Source organism: Carettochelys insculpta, chromosome 5 (genome assembly GCF_033958435.1).
Source record: "Carettochelys insculpta isolate YL-2023 chromosome 5, ASM3395843v1, whole genome shotgun sequence".
NCBI classification, from domain to species: Eukaryota; Metazoa; Chordata; order Testudines; family Carettochelyidae; genus Carettochelys; species Carettochelys insculpta.
In genome coordinates, this window is record NC_134141.1 from 84,347,867 (window position 1) to 84,367,533 (window position 19,667).

General features: G+C 41.9%; 1 protein-coding gene across 2 annotated transcripts in view; it reads left to right on the forward strand.

Moving 5' to 3' along the window:
* Nucleotides 1–15,805: 15,805 nt before the first annotated feature.
* The window catches only part of ARHGEF28 (Rho guanine nucleotide exchange factor 28), a 179,528-nt gene continuing 175,666 nt past the window's right edge, over nucleotides 15,806–19,667 (forward strand). For both annotated transcript variants that reach the window (XR_012645767.1, XM_074995427.1), the window contains exon 1: nucleotides 15,806–15,890. The gene's annotated coding sequence lies outside the window, so the exon portion shown is untranslated. The remainder of the gene's footprint in view (nucleotides 15,891–19,667) is intronic.

Consider the following 19,667-nt stretch of genomic DNA (forward strand, 5'->3'; position numbering starts at 1 on the left):
GGCTACATCAACAGCTTCAATCATTTTTCTATGGTTATGCACGTACTGATGAATCACTGGGGACACTTTACTGATGTCAGGGTTAAATAGTTAGGGAAGGTGTATAAAGCCTTCATCTTTAAGAATACAGGACTGTTTAGAAAGCTACAAGCAAGGACTCTTTCCCAAGTGGTGGATTACTGGTGGTGATGTAGAAATGCCAATGGTAATCCTAGAAGGTCCTAGCCTACCCCTTACTTCCCTGGCTGATAAAGCCCTAAATCCACCTCCTCAACAACATTGTGGAAAGACTTAAATACTAACTCAGCAGGTACAGAATGACAGTTCACGAAGCTTTTGGTAGATTGAAGGGATGCTGCCATTGTTTAGTCACAAGAAGGGATCTCAGTGAGAAAAATATAACAATGGTTCTGGCTGTCGTTGGGTGGGGGAGGGCAAATGTGTAGGAGGGTATGAAGAAAGTGTCGAATGCTCCCCTAAATGTTGTGGTATTGGAAGGAGCAAGGGGCCAGCGGATGGTGGAACTGTCCTCATCCATTGGCTGATTTGGGGCAACTGCCCTGGGTTCCAAAATTTGGGTGGCTCCTGAGGGATTAGCGGGGAACCTGGTGCTGGTAGCAAAGGTCAGCCTTGTCTCTGCACTCACTGGCAATGGTGGGAACTGGAGCAACCCAGCCCATTTTGCTCCCCCCCAGCTCCCAGCTGGTAAGGGGGCTTGCACGAAGGGGTGGAACTTCCCCCTCACTCCCTGGTGGCAGGAACCCTTTTCCTGCAGTTGCCTATAGTCATTGCTGCCTGCTGTGTCCTACATAGTACTTGCAAAACAAATAATGAAAAGCTGCTGCAGGACGGATGTGGAGCAGCTGTCTGCTGAATTTGCCCAACCAGATTCAAGGACTAGTATGTGAAGAGCTCAGCATGAAGCTGCATGGCTCATGAAGACTCTTTAAAAGAGCACTTTAACAGAGACCTACAGTAATGCATTTTGGTGTACTATGCTCTAGTTTACTGTGCAGCTTGGGGAGCTGTTAGAAATTGCTTGGTGTACATATGTGAATATAAAACTGATAATGCGTCTAGTAATATTGTGGTCTTTGACGCAACTCCATCAGTGACATACTGTAATAATCATAAATGTATAAAGTTTACAACCACAAGTAAGCTGATGCTTTCAGTACCATCAGACATTCTGCAGCATATGTTGGGAAGCATATGTTAAAAGATAACTTGTTTTCCAAATAAGAATTTAAATGAGTAACAAAAACATTTAAAATCAAAATCAATTCTGGGTAAGTTAAAATCAAAAAATGTAAAATCTTAATTTTTGAAAGAGAGCTTAGAGAAAAGGAAGGAATGTTCATGTCTATTTTAGCTACACATGCATCACTCATGGCCTCTTAGGTCAGTGTACGTGAAGTTGTGATTGTCCTGCTTGTGTGGAGTGTTAGGGCCAGGGATGTGGCCCCTGATGCCACCTGGAAAGATGAGGGGCTATCCTGGAGTTCCCCATGGGCTGCAAAGGGAAGTGAGTCCCTGTTAACTAACAGGTTGACAATAGTCTGCAAAATCTGTTTGCTGCAGAAGGAAGCCCTGATATGTCTGTGTACATCTCCCACTCTGACTCCTGAGCCTTTCTCCTGATTGTTCTTTCCTTGTAAATAGTCTGCATTATTCACCCCCCAGGCTTTCTGTTCACAGTCTGATGCAGCACTGGCTTGCAGGGTCTCAATGAACATGTCATCCTGAGTCCTCTTTTTTCCTTCTCTGACTCAGGTGTTCCACGAGTGTGGAGGCGGAACCCCTCCAAGTTGCTCTGACAGCTTCTACAGGTACAACACAGGTACCATTGTTGGTATAATCACAACCAAAACATAAGACTGAGCTCCTATCTCTTGCTCTCCCAGAGTTTTAAACAAGACATGTTTTGTTTGGTGTTGCTCATACCACCAGCCATGGTGAGCATGTCCTGGCTCAGATGAGGGAAGCTAGAAGGGATGTTCAATTATATAAAGCTGTGAGCAGCGGGGCTGGCAACCACTCCAAGGCACAGTGGGAGAGGCTTCTGGCTCCCCACCCTGGAACGGATGAGGCCCAAGACACTCAGCCTGCAGCACTGTTGGGCCCCCTTCCTTTCTCACAGCTGCACAGATGGGTGGCTTTTCAAAGGGGCCTGAAGCTCTGGCTGCTGCTGAAGTTGCAGTGATGGTGGATGGCACTCCGGGCCCCCTTGAAACAGGGAAACTGCCCATTTGCTTCCCTGGCATCAGTGGACCTGGCTAAGAGCACGGAGAACTGATATAAATAAGTGCATCATTTTTCACATGCAGAAGTGATTTGAGCTGCTATTTCGCTTCTGAGTCTGCAGCTTGCTACTAGATCATCTGTTGTTTTGTTTTCTTTGGCCTTCAGCTCTGCCTGATGGAGCACCTTCACTCTCATAGTTATGGAGAGAGAGCTTAAAAACTGAAAGCAAAGTAAAAGGCACAATAATAATTTTTAAATGCATTGTTTTTAAAGTCAAATCTGACTTTTTTTTTCTCTACTGACAGTTAAAGGCTTGGGCTGGCAAATTGTAGGCCCACTGATTTCACTGGGACTGCTAACAGTAATGTTAAGCGAGTGCTTAAGTATTTGTGGGATCAGAGCTTAACTGATGCTTCTCTCTAATTTAGTTATGAATCAATGTCGCAGCCTAATGCTAGAGGCCACTGTGCTGTTGAAGATGAGATATACATAAAACATCCTGACCACTCATTTTCAAGGAAGTTTCCATATCGGTTTTGTAAAGCAATGTGGCTGGGGGGGGGGGGGAGGGGGAGAGAGAAGAAAAAGGGATCTTCATTTGCATAGGTAAGTCTTTACATCATAAATTTTAATGAAGTGTACTGGTGTCAGGTGGATTGCTTGCCGATGAGAGGTGGCTGGTTTTCAATGGTGCATGAAACAGTCCCTCTCTATGCTGCCTGTAAAGCATATGGGGATAGGTTTGGATGAAAGGTACTATATAAATAAGTTGTTACAGTAATGACTTTGCTGCAAGTCCTCATCTGACTGCAATGTTCCTCCCCGGATCTGACTCATAGGCTCTCTTCACTCTCTATCTACATCACCGTTTATTTTTTCCAGCTCTGGCATTTAAAAGATGTGTATGCAAGGTCTTATATCCTAGTCCCGCTGACCTCAGTGGGTGTTTTTGCCATTGATAAGTGTGGTACTAAGCTACAAAGAATGGAGGCACAAAGGATAATCAGCCTATTCTGAAGGCAGATTTATTTCCTTGTGGAGGACAATGATCCTGGTCTTACAAACTGTGAGTACATCACCTTCGTCTGCTCTCCTTCATGGATCCCGTGTAAGCCATGGGGACAGGGCTGACTCCCACAGCTGCATTTGTATTGCTGCAGGGAGATAGGCCTGCTTCTTTAAATGGGATGACAAACTATTAATTTTTGAATAAAATAAAATAAAATGATGGGTTGGTAAGTGAATTATAGGCCAGTAATTACACTGAGGGCATCTAGTGTGAAGACCACAAAGGAGAAACTTGTGTTTTCCATTGTGTCATTTGAGTTTGGTAATTACCCTGTGTTCCCCCAGTTTATTGGCATTCTTGGCCACAGCTTTTTTTAGCATTACTTTAATGTGTGATGTGTGGCATGGGCTGTTGCTTCTAATACTGTGATAGTTTTGGATCTAATTCTGTAGCTGCTGTCTGTGCAGAATGTTTTATTCATTTGTCCATGCATGCAGACTGTATACCAGGTGCTGTACTAAATGCAGACATCCTTGCCAGGAGAGGTGGGCAGTCTGAAAGGCACACAGAGATCAGGCACAATAGATTGGAAACCCCTGAGCCTGGTAGTGCATAGGTTGCTTTTCAGTCAGTGGGTTAATTCTGCGAGTGCTTGCAGAAGAGCTGAGGTTTCAGGAGAAAGTTGAAAGAAGAAAGGGGGCCCTGGGCATACAGGGATAGGGTGAGCATTGTAGGCATGACATAAAGAAATAATGCATATGCAGCAGGTTTATGGTGATTCTCCAGCAACAGAACCAAAGGAAGACGCTTGCTTTCCAAATTTTTTGAATTCTGAGGGAGGGTCCCATAGAGCTCAGTAACGAAATCTCTAGTAAACTTGTCACTTTAGCATCTGCTCCTGCTGTTGGAATAGCAGGTCCTGGAAAAGAAGCATAAAAATATAAATATGTGTGTTACAATAAGGAAAAAAATTCCCATTTCTGAACACCTTTGGTCCAATGTACACTATAAATTGTGCCCAAACAAATGACTTCAGAGACTGATTTTTCATGCCTGTGTAGATAGGACTAAGCCATGTCTTTACTAAATCATGAAATAACACAGCAATACCTGAATTAACTTGGCAGTGGGCAACCTAACATAATAATTTTCCACAGTCAGCCAATTTGTGGAAAAGCCAATAATCAAGTCTAAAGAAAGACTGGGAGAACACTTTGAGGATTTTCTCTCTGTCAGGCATGTAGAAGCAATCATAAAACATATTACAAGCAGTTTGATTGGGAGGTAAGCAATATCATGGATACTCACAACAGGGTCTGTGAAAGATTCTGTAGGTAGTACTTCCATCATGATGGAAGAGGTAGTGCATTCATAAAAATGAGCAATTTAGGTAAAGACTTCTGTAGTAAGACTGAAACTCAGGACACCTGTAGGAACCCTTTAAAGTATGCTGCAATTTAAAAAAAAAAGTTTAGGGAATCAAGCAAAAATCTGGCAAATCTGAGTAAAGACGACAATAGGTTGAGTATTGTTTTATTATCTATTATAATTTTAAACATTAATACTTGAACTAAGACATCCCTTATTTGGTCTATCCAAGGACAGTGCAGTTGACTTTCATTTGGGCATTAGACTAAACAAAAATACAGAGAAAACTGATGATTGTGGGAATATAAGGTATTATTTTCCTTGAAGTTCTAATGAACTGATGCATAATGTATTACACTGGAAGCTGAGATTTCATTGTCTGTAAGGATGGGTGATCAGCATTAGTATGTGTTCGTTAACAAAAGTTTCACTGTAGTTGCATCTATTGTATCTTAAAAGGAAGATGCTACAGACATTAACCAGTTTGTACCTCCACAGATAATTTATCATATTAGCAGGAGAAAGGGGCTATGTGTGGATAGAAAGCAAAATGTGATGTGATCTTTAGAATGAAAGTATACTGTAATGTAAAATGCAGTTGCATTATCTGGACTGTATGGTATATTTTGCAGTACCACATGGAGGAATGAGCTTGAGTAAGGAATTCTTGAATTCTGCTTCTGGCTTTGCCAATGACTTGCTGTGTGGCTTTGATCTGGTCAAGAAATCATTTTGTGTCTGTTGCCTTGTCTGTAAAGTGGAAATAAGAATACATTGCACTGGAGGTGGGGATATAAGGGTTAGTGTTTCTGTAGTGCTACCTGTATTATTAGAGCATAAACAGCAAATATATGATTAGTAATAGTTTTGCAAGTTTATGGAATTCTAAGAATGAACATTTCTCACTGTGCTGTACACTACAGCTGCTCAGAAGGTGATGGTGGAGTGCACAATTCAGCACTTTGATCCCAAAGCACAGCCTCCTACATATTGAGTGAGAGGAAACACTCCTGGATGTATACAGACTATGGTGGACAGTTCATCTATCATGCTCTGTGAATCCATCCAGTAGAGGGCACTATTACCACCCCAGATCAGTGCTCCCCAAACTGGTCTCTGCAAGGTGAAAAGGTGTTCCGTGAACAAAATTTGATGCTAGCAATATTTTTCCTTCTAAAATATTAAATAAGAAATTGTGTGTATCAAAAATACTAAGGTATTTGAATAGTTCTTAGATTGTAGATATATTAATATTATAGTTATTATTCAACTCATGCCAAAACAGAGATGCAAAATCTTTCCATTTAAAAAAAACTGTCAAATGCTACTTATTTTTATTTTCCAGTAGTTTTCTGTAAAAATAACATTTATAAAACCACAAAAATTAAAAATATTTTCTATATTTAATTCTTTGCATTTTTTCATAAAAATATTTTCTAAGCTTTAAGGAAGGACAGGCCTTTTTTGATTATTATCCTTTCTATTTTTGTGCAAAAGAATGATGCCAACTATCCTCCTTTTGGCTGTTATATTGATGTTTTGTTTTGTACTTAATTTTTAACTTAATTATAGTGTTTTCTAACTAGCCTATCATAAGGACATTTAGCTGTTTGTTCAGATGATTTTCTTTTGGTTTTTTTATTTCTTGTAAAAGACATCTTAAAAAAACTAATTATTTTAATCGACTTTTGAGCGTTACATGGGGCAATTTTTCAGCATGTATGTGTTCTGTCAATATATTCCAAGCCCAAAAGTGTTCTGTGGCCGAATTAGTGTGGGAAACGCTGCCCTCGATCACGAATTACCACAAACAGCACTACTAGAGAGACAAGGTGGATGAGGTAATACGTGCTAGTGGACCAGTGACCATTGGTGAGAGAGACTAGCTTTTGAAATAAAAGATGCAGTATTACCGCACCATCCTTGTCTTTTTCATATCTCGGGGCTAACATGGCTACACCAACACTGCATACAAACATAGCAATAGTTTCGGTTTTTTTTTAAACATTTTATGTGTCACCTGTTGCTAGGTTAGGGCTATTTTAGGATTAATAGGTATTCCTGAGGATTAGATTAGGACCACTGCAGATCACTGAATTTTCCTTTGCTAGGTAGGTGGAATTAAAGTTGTAAAAGCACTTCCAGGCACAGACTGAGGCTGTGGCTCAGACTTCAAAGGTATTTTTACTCCAAAACTCCCATTGAAATCATTGGGCTTTAGGTGCCTTTAAATATCAAGTTTGACTAGGCATGTGCAACTAGGTGGCTTTGGTGGGCTTCCAGAGTATGGCTGGAAGTAATCATCCTTAACACCCAATTGCTGCCTTGATGTCCCTAACCTTACCACTCACCTCGTGCTCGTGCTTTTCTGAAAGCCCCAGCCCCTGGAGGCTGGTGGTTCCCCCCCACACCTCCAAAGTGCAGGTGAGTGGGGAGAGGACCTTTGAACATGGCTGCAAACCCGCACGGAAAGAAAAGCCCCCAAACTGGATATTCTTTAATTCTAGGACTGGATGTCCGGGAGCTAGGCAGCCAGGCATGGAGTTTGGAAGGGTGGGGGCCAGCCCTGCTCTCATGAGGGGTGCTGTGGGTGCAGCCAGGCAGTGGCAGAAGGCTCCCCACCACCCCCGGCCAAGGAGCCCGGGTCTCTGCCTAGGGCTGAGCGCGTGCTTCCCCCTCCCCCCGCCGCCGCCGCCGGGCTGTGCAGCGCCGGGCTCCTCCCCTCCAGACGGCAGGAAGGCGGCGCTGGTCGCCGGGTAGCTGCCGAGCGGCTCCGATTCCAGCCCGGCGGCCGGGAGCAGGGCTGAGCCTCCCTCCCGCAGGTAACGGGGGTCGGCTGGGGGGCAGGAGGAGATCTGCTCGCCGCGAGCGTCAAGTGGGCGGTGTCTGCCGGGCTCTCGCGCACCTGCAGGGGGAAGCCCGGCGGAAGCGTCGGGCGCCCCCTTGGCAGGGCGGCGCCTTGCGGGGCTGGCGGGGGGCCGGGCCCGAGGCAGCGTGCGCGTGCCGGGCGGGGAGGTCAGAACCTGCCCTGCGCCAGCCCCGCGGAGCGAGAGACCGGCGCTGCCTTCGGGAGCTCTTCGGGGCGGGGGCAGCCGCTCGCAGGCTCCGCGCTCCGTAGCGGGCAGCATGTGCTCCCGTGAAAGCAGCGGCGGCCCGTTAGTTTGGTCAGGGGCCAGAGTCCAGCGAAAAGAGCGAATAATGGGAGTGTTTCAGGGCCAGACAAAAGCGGCTGGTGGGCCGCCCTTGGCCCCGCTCGCCCCCCCCCCCGTTGGCTACCTCTGCTCTAAGCTAAGACCAGTCAGGGTGAGCAGACCCATTGGCATTGCTGTAGGTCCCAGGACAAAAACGTCAGTGGGCTGCAGATGATTACAGCCATAAATGCGGTGTCCTTAGTAAGACCATGATTTCTAGCATCTAGCAAAGTTATTAATTGAAGCTCCGAGGATGGTCTTGTGAAAGTGGGCTGGTCTTCTCCCCACTGTCATCAGTCAACCAAGTGTTGGCTTCCCAAAGTAGATTGCCAGAGTAATCCTCTCTGTACCGACCCTAGGGTATGTAGGGAATCACGGTTATGTTCCAGCTCGTTTCCCGCCTAGTCTGAGCTAAGCATCAGCAATTTTGCTTGTTTTAATAGTATCTGTTAACAATTGAATCACAGAGTGACACAGGAAAGCAAGGGCTTTCATTGAGTCTCTTACATTACAGTTGTACAGTAAACTCTTTCATATCTTTCAGCCCCAGGACTGGCAGGTTACTGGATATTCAGATATTCTGGGTAATAGAGAGGCATACCTAGCAATGCATAACACTAAAGAAAAACAAGACTAGAGATTAAGAAACAAACAAAATCTGTGCAGAGTACTTTATTTACCAAGACTAGTAGTATTGTACACTGTAACCTTATACTGCAGTCTATGTATTTATTTGTACTATACCTATACTGTACTTATGGAAAAGGTAACTAAAATTTACTTATGGTTGAAATGCCAGTTATTGAGAGCTCTTGATCCTAGATTATAGATTAATTATAGAGTGCTGAGTATGGAAGAGTTAACTGTATTATAGTGGTACTTTTTGAACTGGAACAAAACATGCTTTCAGCTGAACAGCAGCAACAATGACAATGAACTGGCAAGCTAAAAGAAATAAAATTCTGAAAGGAAACAGGAACAGGTTATTTGAGACTCTGAGGGGAATGGCTTTTGCCATGCTTGCTCATATTTTATCAAATTGAGTTTGCAATCGCAGAGGCAAACTTGCATCATAGATTTCTGTGAATTCTCATCCCAAGCATTGAGATGGCTTTAACGTGACTTGTTTTGATTTATTTTATTGCTGATGATGTGCTGAGCACTGTACAATTATCAAAATGAAGACAGTCCATACCCCAGTGAAGTTGCTTTCTAATATGCAGACACGTGGAACATAAGATATCCTGGTAAATCTAGTGTGTGCGCGAGTATGTGTGTGTGTGTGCAGGGATGGAGAGCCCTTTGTGTCTTTTCTTAATTATTTAAGTTGACTTCTTGGATGTTTCACAGAAATAATTTTTTTAGGAGGAATTTGGCTGAGGAACTTGGCACAGGGGACTGTGTAGAATAGGGTCCTGGATAAGAATGGGTGCAAAAGAATAGGGCATCGAGTTCAGTACAGCTAGTGGAGGGAAAGAACAGGAAAACATCTGCCATATAGGGGTGGAGGAGCTGTGGCAAGGTCTTGAAGGTGAGGATGAGATACTTCAGCTTGCAGTACTACACAAAGGTGTGCCTGTGGAAAAATGTTATAGAACCGTGTGTCTGTTTTTTGGCTTGCTAATGTATGCAGTTTTGTGGAGACAAAAATAGCTCTTTGTCTATGTAGGAAACAAACACACAAACAACACCAGAGCCTGGTATTTTCATAAATGTTTATACTAATAATATATGTTTGTTTTGGTTTTCTTCTTCTCGGGTAGTTTTTTGTAGTTGATGGGTTTGGTATGTTTTAAAAATAAAAGATCAGGAAATTCTGCAGTCTTTAACTCAAAAATTTCTCGTAAGGTTTTGAAGCCTAGAGTCCGTTTATATGCAGCAGCGTTCTCCCACTGACCTTAAAACCACTGTCCCAAATCAGCCCAAAATCCTGTGACTTTATTAGGATCTTTTCCAGTGGTGACTTCAGTATTAGGTATTAATGAAATTTCAAACAATTATGTGATACAGAATGGGCTAACTTACTTTTAATCCAAAGAACCATTTTTAAGTATGTGCTTCAAAGATGATAGGAAGGATGGTCTACGGCTAAGGCACTGGGCTGTGATTCAGTTCCCACCTTTGCCACAGGCTTCATGTGTGGCTTTGGGTCAGTTGCTTAATACAGCAGTACCCCAATTTCCAGCCTTTAAAATGAGATGATGATGATGATGATGATGATAGTGTAGGCTCTTCGAGACATATAGTCTAACTATATGTTTATACAGTGTCTAGTACAAAGGGATCAGCAACCAAAATAACAAGAAGAGCCATTTTTTTTTCAAATGTAGTGAAAACTCAATAATTCAAGAGCTGCAGTGCATGTGAATACAAGGCGGGCCTAAATAAATAACCTCAAACCATACTTTATGTAACCCGTATTTTAAGAATAGCGCGCACACAATGATTTGTAATGTGATACGTGTTTACTGCAGGACATTCACAAACATTTTACATATTCTGTTTCCTCACATTTTACATGTGTGTGTTTGTACCATTGTCTTCCTGACTTTCACTCTTGAACCCACTTTAATTATGCCCATTTTACTTCACATTTAATTTCCGTTTTCTTTCTGAAAATACATGTTGCCCTTCACAGCAGGAATGCAACAAGCTTCCTTTTCCTTTTCAAAATCAAGGCTCTATTGGCAACATGATCAAAACCAAATACAGTCTCATAACCCACAATGCACTGCACATGTTAGAGGGGGAGCTACCCAACATTTCGAGATAACATGTCATTTGCTATTTAGATATGAGTTGTTCATTGTTGGGTTTTTAGACTTTCACCGTTTATCAAAAATAAACAGGAGGGTTTTATTTTTTACTTTGCAACTATAGGTTTGAAAACCACAAAGAAGACCTTGAAGAGCTGCCCGCGGCTCTGGAGCTGCAGGTTGCAGACCCCCGGGCTAGTAAGCATTATTGTAATACCAATAATAAAAATGATACCGGTACTGCTAGGTTTCATCTTATCATAGCTAAATGTTATAGTCAGGTGATGAATTTCTGGAAATATGTATGTCTACTGAAAGACCTTTTATTGTACCAGCACTAGTTGGTGATGACATTATGGAACTCAAGTTGTTCAACAGGCTCTTTGGGTTTACTGAAGTGCATCAAATTATATTTTATTTGTCCAACAAGGTTTATTGTTCTTAGTATAGAGCGGTAAGCTTCTTAAGTCACCAAGTCACAGTTACTCTTACATTGTTTTTTACTTACAGCAGCTATTTTCACAGTCTTGCTTGGATATCTTATGGCCTGATGCCAGGTAAAATATAAAAGGAACATAAGACAAACCTTCTGCTCAGCTTAGATTTGAGCTGTATGTTTGCATACAGGGAAATGGGGGAGGAAGGGCTCAAGGCAGGAATTCTCCTGTCCCCATAGGCAGCTGAGTCACACTGGTACAATGCATTGAATAGACTCTCTGTGAGTCCTGAGCTTGATGGATGTTGGGAGAACTTGCATGCAGCTGTGCAGGTAGCAACACCAAGCAGAGTGCCATGCTGTACCCATGGCGCATACCATGGTACATTTGTGGGCTTTAAAAACATAGGAATTTTCTTGTTGGCTCTTCAGATGCTGCCTCAAAATCTCTTCTGTCTGGCACATCAATGCTTAATTTTCATAATAATAATAATAATAATAATGGTTTCTGAGCTTATTGGTTTCCCCACACCTCTTCAATCTCCATGAATCATTTCCATTTCCCAGCCAGCCATATTGCTTCTATACATGCCACTTGTGTGATGCACTGCAGCTTGCATAGATGCCTTGTATTTGCATGTATAGACTATAGTCAAATGTGATGAAGTCCGTCATACTTTCACGTGCACGACGCAAAATGGATTACAAAACAGTGAAACAGTACTGAGGGAGAGAAGTGGATCCAGCAACAATAGTCAGAAGGGCTTAGCCTCTGCACACAGCTCTTCTTGACAGCATTCAGAGCTTCTTTATGGAGCAAGAACAATGCATAGCTCTAGGGTTAAATCTGCATCCCCTCAGACACTTGCACTCACTGTGGAAGTTTTATTAGTGTTCATTGTGCCAAGGTAGTTGAGAGAACCATAACCCCATCTCTAGAACTTGGATATTTTTTGATAACAGAAAAGCTGATTTCTTATTCTAGCTACTAGCTAATGTGTGACCCTCTTTGTTAACACGGAAGTAAGATGTCACACCACTCTCATTGCCTGCTTAGGGATGCAGGTGTTTAAGACAAAATTAAGGAGAAAGGCCATCTTATCAAAATCTGTAAGTATGCAGTGCAAATGGTAGAAATTGATCTATTTCACAAATGCTTTAGCTAGAGTTTGGGAAGTACTATTGTTTATGAACAAGCAAATTAATGCTTTTTGCATTAAGATAATTAGAGCTGATCTTCATAGTTCTGAGAAGAACTAGGGATCCAGTTTTCACAAGTGGATGCATAAAATGCATATGCGTGATCCTTGTTTGCATGTGTACATATTTGCTTATGCACATAACACTTAGGTGGCCATGTATTCATTTTGCAAAGCTGTTTTGCATGTGGATTGCAGATCTACATTTGAAACTTTGTCTCTCTGTCTATGCCCATTTATTTATAGTGTAACTTTGTAATAAAAACTGTATTTAGTGTACTTGTAAATCAGCTCACTTACATTGCTACATCCACAGTTTTTCATGCATCTAAACTTTCTTAGACATCACTTCTCAGCTCTGATTCTGTTTTACTCCTTTTGGTGCTGGATGGCTTTTCTAAGCAGCATGGCATTTTTCAAACCCAGTTTCACAATCTTTTTCAAAGTTGTACATTGACAACTATCTACATTAAAAATAACTTTAAATGTAGTAGGGGCTCTTTGATCCATATGAATGATCACTTACAATATGAGGAATACCAAAAGCCATAAGCAATGCAATGAATTATATTTCTGCCCAGAAAGAGATGGCTAAAATGGCACAATTTTTAAGCCAACAACATCTTTTCCTGCTGTGACACTCTGAATTATGTCTGACAACTTTACTAGTAAAAATGTTACTACTACTACTTAGTCCTTGATTGCTCTGCAATGCTAACATGGCCATGAGAGAGTGAACAGAAATCAGTTTGGTCTCTTGTATCATCAGCGAAATAGTTTAAGCATGTTTAAATTGCAGAAACCAATGATTGTGTACTGATGGAAAAAAAAGCGCACCTAGATGCCTGGAGCTCAGGTTGGATTTGCATTACTGGCAGTCGAGTGAGGGGGAGGAAGGCAAGATCTTTTCTTCAGTAAACTGAGCACACGGGGCCCACAATTGCTGGGAGGCAAGAAACAGAGAACCTTCCCAGACCAATTTGCCATAATACTACTACATTCAGGAAGATAAGAGAATTTAGATGGGTTTGCTACAGTCCAGGACTGAGCTTCAGAACATCTACATGCTCAGGAGGAATAGAGCTAGGGCTGGGTCTTCCTGAAGGACTTTCAAATGTGCACTTGTAGTGCTCAGGGAACAGGGAGGGGAGCAAAGAGCAATTTCATCCTTTAGAAATTAGTTCTGCAAGAGGGGGGAAGTTAAAGCAGTTAAAGGGGTGGTAGCTGTTTGAACACATGGGGGATATTGTAAAACCTGTAGAAGTGTCCTTACAATCCCCATCCCTCTTTAACCCACAGTTAAATTTGAAAGCATGGATCACTTTAGCTCCAGGGTTCTCAAACTCCATTGCATGATGATCCCCTTCTGACAACAATTATTAGTGCATCGTCCCATGGGGACGTGGGGGGAACAAAGGCTGAGCCTGCCTGAGCCAGGCCACCCTAGTGGGGTGGAGGCAAAGCCTGAATTGAGACTGAAGCCTGAATCCCTCTGCCCAGGGCTGAACTGAAAGTATGAAAATATATAGGTAAGATCACCAGAACAACCTTAATGCTGTTCCATAGAGTCACCTTCAGAGCAAGATAGAACACTGAGAAAACCTTATCGCAACATAGATATGCTTTGGCAATTTCTGATTTAAACAGATAGGATATCCAATACAGCCTTTCCCCACTGCTCAAAAAGGTAGATGAAGTACATATTTAAAAAGTGTCATGAGATACACAGCTAGTATAGCTAGAAGAGGAAAACTGGTAGACTTTATCCAGGAAGTTAGAGCACTTATGTGGCAAAGTAAAAGACTGAAGAGGTGATGAACCATTGCACTGTTTTGGATTATATATTTGAACACAGTTCTAAAGGCAGTGCTCTTGGATTCTTATTGGATAAGAGCAGAGTTTTTGTGATACCTCCTACCTGTGAGCTTTGTGGAGCTTTTATGAAACATGATGGAGAAGGAAAGAGGGGCTTTAACTAGCCCTAATATAATGGGTTGTAATTATTCACAATGCTTTCATGAATAGGCCACTGCTTCTCAAATTGTTAGAAAAACTCTTAAAAATTAAGGCAGCTTTCAAAATTGGCAGCAATGGAGTAAGACTAGTATAACCAGAGTCTGGCAATGCTAAGGGAACAAAATTTAGTTTGTGAACTAACTTGTTAGACTTTATATACTTCTTAAAATGAGACATAACCGTAGCTTTTGTATTTTCAAACAACTCGATTATTTTGGGTCTTGAAATATTTTCTCTGTAATGCAACGCAAAATAGTGGTGGCTTTAACTAATGAAAGCATTATCGTGTTAATGGAGCAATGAGTTGGCTGGTAGTTGTTCAGGAAGATCAGTGATTTTTTTATTTTAGTCACAAATAAGATGAGAAGTGTGTTTCTCTTGCTGATGTGAAGCGTATTATAACATAAGAACATAAGAATGGTCATGTTGGGACAGACCAAAGGTCCGTCTAACCCAGTATCCAATCTTTCAGCAGTGGCCAGGGCCATGTGTGAAAAAACAGAATAGGTAGTTATGAAGTGATCCATCCTCTGTTGCCCATTTCCAGTTTCTGACAAACAGACTAGGGATGCCATTCCTTGTCCATCCTGACTAATAGCCATTGGTGGACTTAACCTCCATGAATTTTTCTAGTGTTTTTTTGAACCCTATTGAAGTCCTGGTCTTAACAACACCCTCTGGCAAAGAGTTCCACGGTGCGCTGTATGAAGAAATGCTGCCTTTTGTTGGTTTTAAACCTGCTACTTATTAATTTCATTTGGTAGCCCTTAGTTCTTGCTTTATGGAAAGAATAACTTCTCCTTATTTACTTTCTCAATACCAGTCATGATATTATAGACTTCTATCATACCTCCACCCATAGTCTCCTCTTTTCTAAACTGAAAAGTCCAAATCTTTTAAATCTCTCCTCATATGGTATCCGTTCCAAACCCCTAATCATTTTGTTTCTCTTTTCTGAACATTTTTCAATGCCAAAATATCCTTTTTTAGAGATGAGGTGACCACATCTGTTTGCAGTATTCAAGATGTGGGCATACCATGGGTTTATATTGAGGTAATAGTCTATTCTCTGTCTTATTCTTGATCCTCTTTTTAATGATTCCTAACATTGTTTTCTTTTTTTGGCTGCTGCTGCACATTGAGTGAATGTTGTCAGAGAACTATTCACAATGACTCTGTGATCTCTCTCTTGAGCGGTTATAGCTAATTTAGTCCCTGTCATTTTGCGTATCTAATTGGGTTAATGTTTTCCAATATGCATTTTATCAGCATTAAAATTTTTCTGCCATTTTGTTGCCCAGTCACCAAATTTTATGAGATTCTTTTGAAGCTCTTCACAGTCTGCTTTGGAATTAGCTTTTCTGAGCAGTTTAGTATCACCTGCAAAATTTGCCATCCACCCATGTCTCTTGATCGTTTATGAACGTGTTGAATAGGATTGCTCCCAGAACAGACTCCTGTGGGACACCACTAGTTACCTCTCTCCAGTCTGAAAATGACCATTTATTCCTACCCTTTGCTTCCTGTCTTTTAACCAGTTATAAATCCATGAGAGACATAGGCAAAAGAAGTTCTTGCTGTGTTTTTTCCAGTTCACTTGTTTTCAAGAGCCGAGTGGTGCATAATGAAGTGATCAAGAACTGTGCAAGCTGCTTCATTATACATTTATAGGTAAGGGATTATTTTACTTCTCACTTTGGCTAATATTAAAATGAAGTAAAGGAAGGTGAGTGCAAGTGTGGTAGCTGAGTACCTCATCCTGCATCCTGCTCCAGTTTCCACTGTACATCTTCAGAATTAGAATTAACTGATTTGAAACAAAAACAAAAAAAAAACCCTTTGGTCATAATGGATTTTGGAATTAAATAGTTAATTAAGAGTAAGATCTGATCTTTGTGCAGTGAGTCCTGACAGTCAGGAAACAACATTAGTGCCTTTTGGTATATAATGTATTTTCAGTTGCCACATATGTTGCAATAAAGCATCTTGGGCCTGCAGTATTCTACTGGGAATTTCTGATTTTATGAGCATCACTGCAGAATCTCATAATTTGTGTAATGGTCAGTAAGGATATCAAAGTGTGTGTCACACACACACAAAGTATGATACGAAGTATTTTTCAGCTCATAGCAGCATGTGACTTTGTAACTGAGTAAGTGATGGAAAAATGCATGTACCATTGTGCTTTTACAACACAACACATTTTATGAGGGCAAACAGCATTAATTCTACTATGATCACAGTGGTGCAGAGGAAGTATTTTCTTGCCAGCTAATGACCCTTATACATTGTTACTCTAAAGACTCCATTTTCAGGTTTTTCATGGTGCTCTCAATCTAACAAAAATCAAATTTGGGGTGCTGGCCTCTAACATAACACTTGTATGTTATTCCTCAAAATGTTTTACAGACACAAAGTATGGGGCATCACAGTCATGGAAACTATATAACTTCCAATTCATTCATGACTTCTATTTGCAGGTTTAGCTTCACAGGTTGGAAGTTTGGTTTTAGTAATTTACACTACACATTATTAGATGACAATAGGTCTGTGCGGTACAAAGGTGTTGGACCATTATGCGAACAGGAACATATGAATGAATACACATGAACAACTTTGTATTCTATATACAATTTAAAAGATAATATAAATATAACTTACATTTATCTTTTATACCATGTTTTATTCTGACCCCCCGCCCCCCAAAAAAAATACAAAACACTAAATAACTGAAGCCACAATCTGCGTTCTGAATCTGGTTCAGGCAGTCAGAGTGCTTACTGTATGGTGTTCCAAATATGATGGTGCATTAGTTTGCTTTTCTCTTGGATTACAGGTCAGTACTGGGGCCTACATCCTCTACTTATTTACTTCATGTATTTAACCCATGAGTAAACACCTCACTTTTGGGGGAAGGTGAGACTCAGATACTGAGTTGCAGGCCAGGTTGGATGAGGATATAGTTCCTCTGTTTAAAAAGCTTCTTACTCACAGGAGGTGTTGCTGCAATCAAAATAATAGTCATAGAAAATTCTCCTTTGAAAAAAAAATCATTAATAAGGTAAATTGGCCATCTGATGATCACTTTGTCAAGTGCATTAAAGGCATTATTACTGTAATTTCCCCTGTGTACTTTCTATTATCTAATTTCTCTAGTATGTACAAACTGAAAAGGTTTGATAACAGAAACCTTTTCCATTAACATGTTCTCAGCATGACACATTAGAACGTGAATGGCAATGACAGATTTCCTTCTTCAGTCTCTGATTAAAGGTACGCCTGGTACTTGGGGAAAAGCATACGGTAATTAAAAACTAGAAGCTGTGGTGTATTTTTTTAAAAGAAGCGAATATAATTGAAGGTTCTTGTAAATTCCGTATGTTAACAGTTTTTACCTATCTTAACTATGGTAAAAGTAATAAATATTCTTAACTATCTCAAGAGGTCTAGGACACAAGAAATTCAATTTCTATTGGGTAAAGTGGTAAACAAGATATTTTCAAAATTCATACTGGGTAAATTCTATTCTTTTAAACTTTGGAGATAATCACTAATAAATAACATGTTGAGATAGAATTTATCTACAACTTTTCTGAGGGTCAGAGGTTTCCCATTCATGTCAGTGGTAAGATAGTCTAAATTGCTGTAGTTCATGCAAATTTTCATAGATAAAAGTATAAATACTCAGCTGTACTGGACTACAAACAGTGCTTTTAATGAACTGACTCATATGTGCATATAATGAGGAATGATCTGATTATAGGCTGATCCTACCACTACTGAAGTTAATGGGTGTTTTATTTCAGAGGCAGGAGGCTGAAACTGGAAATTGTGGAGGGTTGTGGGAGGTTAGGTTCACATCCTTTCCAGTTCTTTCTCCTGTCTCCCAGATTGACCCCTGGCACAAGGGATCTGATGTATTTCTGCTATATGGAAGGGTGTGTGGAGCCTGCACTCAATATGCTCAGTGCAGCTGAATGCCCTTTGTGGCATTGGAGGAACCCGCTGCTTCCTGAATTATCCAGAGATGGGGGGATGTGATGTCAGGACCCTGGAAATCTCTTCCATTCCTTAGACTGATGTAGTGGCTTCAGGGCAGCTTTGTTCTGGCTCCATGGCCTAGGTGGGAAGATTTTTCCTGTAATCATAGGATGATAAAAATGCAAGGATGGAAGGGCCCTCGGAAGGTCATCTAGTCCATCCTGCTATGCTGAGGCAAGGTTAAGTATATCTCAACCACTCCTGAGAAGTGGTTTATTTAACCTGTTTCTAAAACCCTTACAGTGGTGGAGATTCCACAGCCTCACTAGACAAACTGTTCAAGAGCTTCATAGTCTTGTAGTGAGGCATTTCCTATAACACCTAACCCAGAGGTGAAAGTAAGCTGGTGTTCCCTGGTGTGGCTGCTCCTAGTTGGTCTCCCAGGGCTCTCCTGCAGGCTGCCTTCTTGAGCAGCAGGCACCCAGGCAGGTGAGAGGGGCTGTCTAGGGATGTGCACAGCACCCCCTCAATCCGAGGCCATCTCCCCTCTCCCCCGCCCCCCGTGCCATTTTGGGTTGTCTTCTTCTTCCCCTGACTGTCACGGAGTGAGGGGTAAGTGCTTAGCTTGTGTGCCTTCCTCTTGCTCCCAGCTGCTGAGGAGCGAGCAGAGGAGGAAAGTAGCAGGCTGTGAACTTCCCCTCACTCCCTGAGAGTCAGAAGAAGAGGAAGGAGACCAGCAGTGACCTGGTGTGTGCGGCTGCAGCCTCCCACTCCAGAAATGGAGCCCCTGCCCCCCTGCACTCACCCCTACACCCCTCAGTCCTGAGGCTTTCGATCCTCTGCCCTGACTCCTGAACTCTCCACAGCCCTCCTGCTCTGAGTCCCTCCTCATCCCTGAATCCGCCCCCATAACAACCCCTGCTTTGAGCTCTTCATCACCTCCATGCCTCTGCCCTGACTCTTGTGCCCCTCACATCTCCAGCCCCTGCCCTGAGCCCTTCTCCTCCCCAGGGGGTGTGATATGACAGTGTCTGTAAGAAACTTAGGTTGCTTTCACCCCCATCCTAACCTTTATCTCCCTTTCAGCAAAGGAAGCTGATTTCTGCTTTTGTCACCTTGAATGGAGAGGAAGTACAATTGCTCACCTCCCTCTCTTTAACAGCCCTGAGCTTGCTGGAAGACTGACGTGACTGATGTTCCTGTAACTCTTCTCACTGCTGGCTGAGTGGAATGAATTTTGCGATGTGCACGAGCATGGAGGTGAAGTGCTGCACATCACTTCCATATTGGTGCTCATAATGAAATTCACATGATGGGATGGGTCCAAGGGGTTCTGAGTGTCGGGGTGCACTCAAGCCTGGGGCAGAGGTTTGGAGTGTGAGGGATCTAGCTGGGAGTGGTGTGAGCTCTGGGATGGGGCCAGGGAAGAGAGGCTCAGGGCTGGTACAAAAGGTTGGGGTGAAAGTG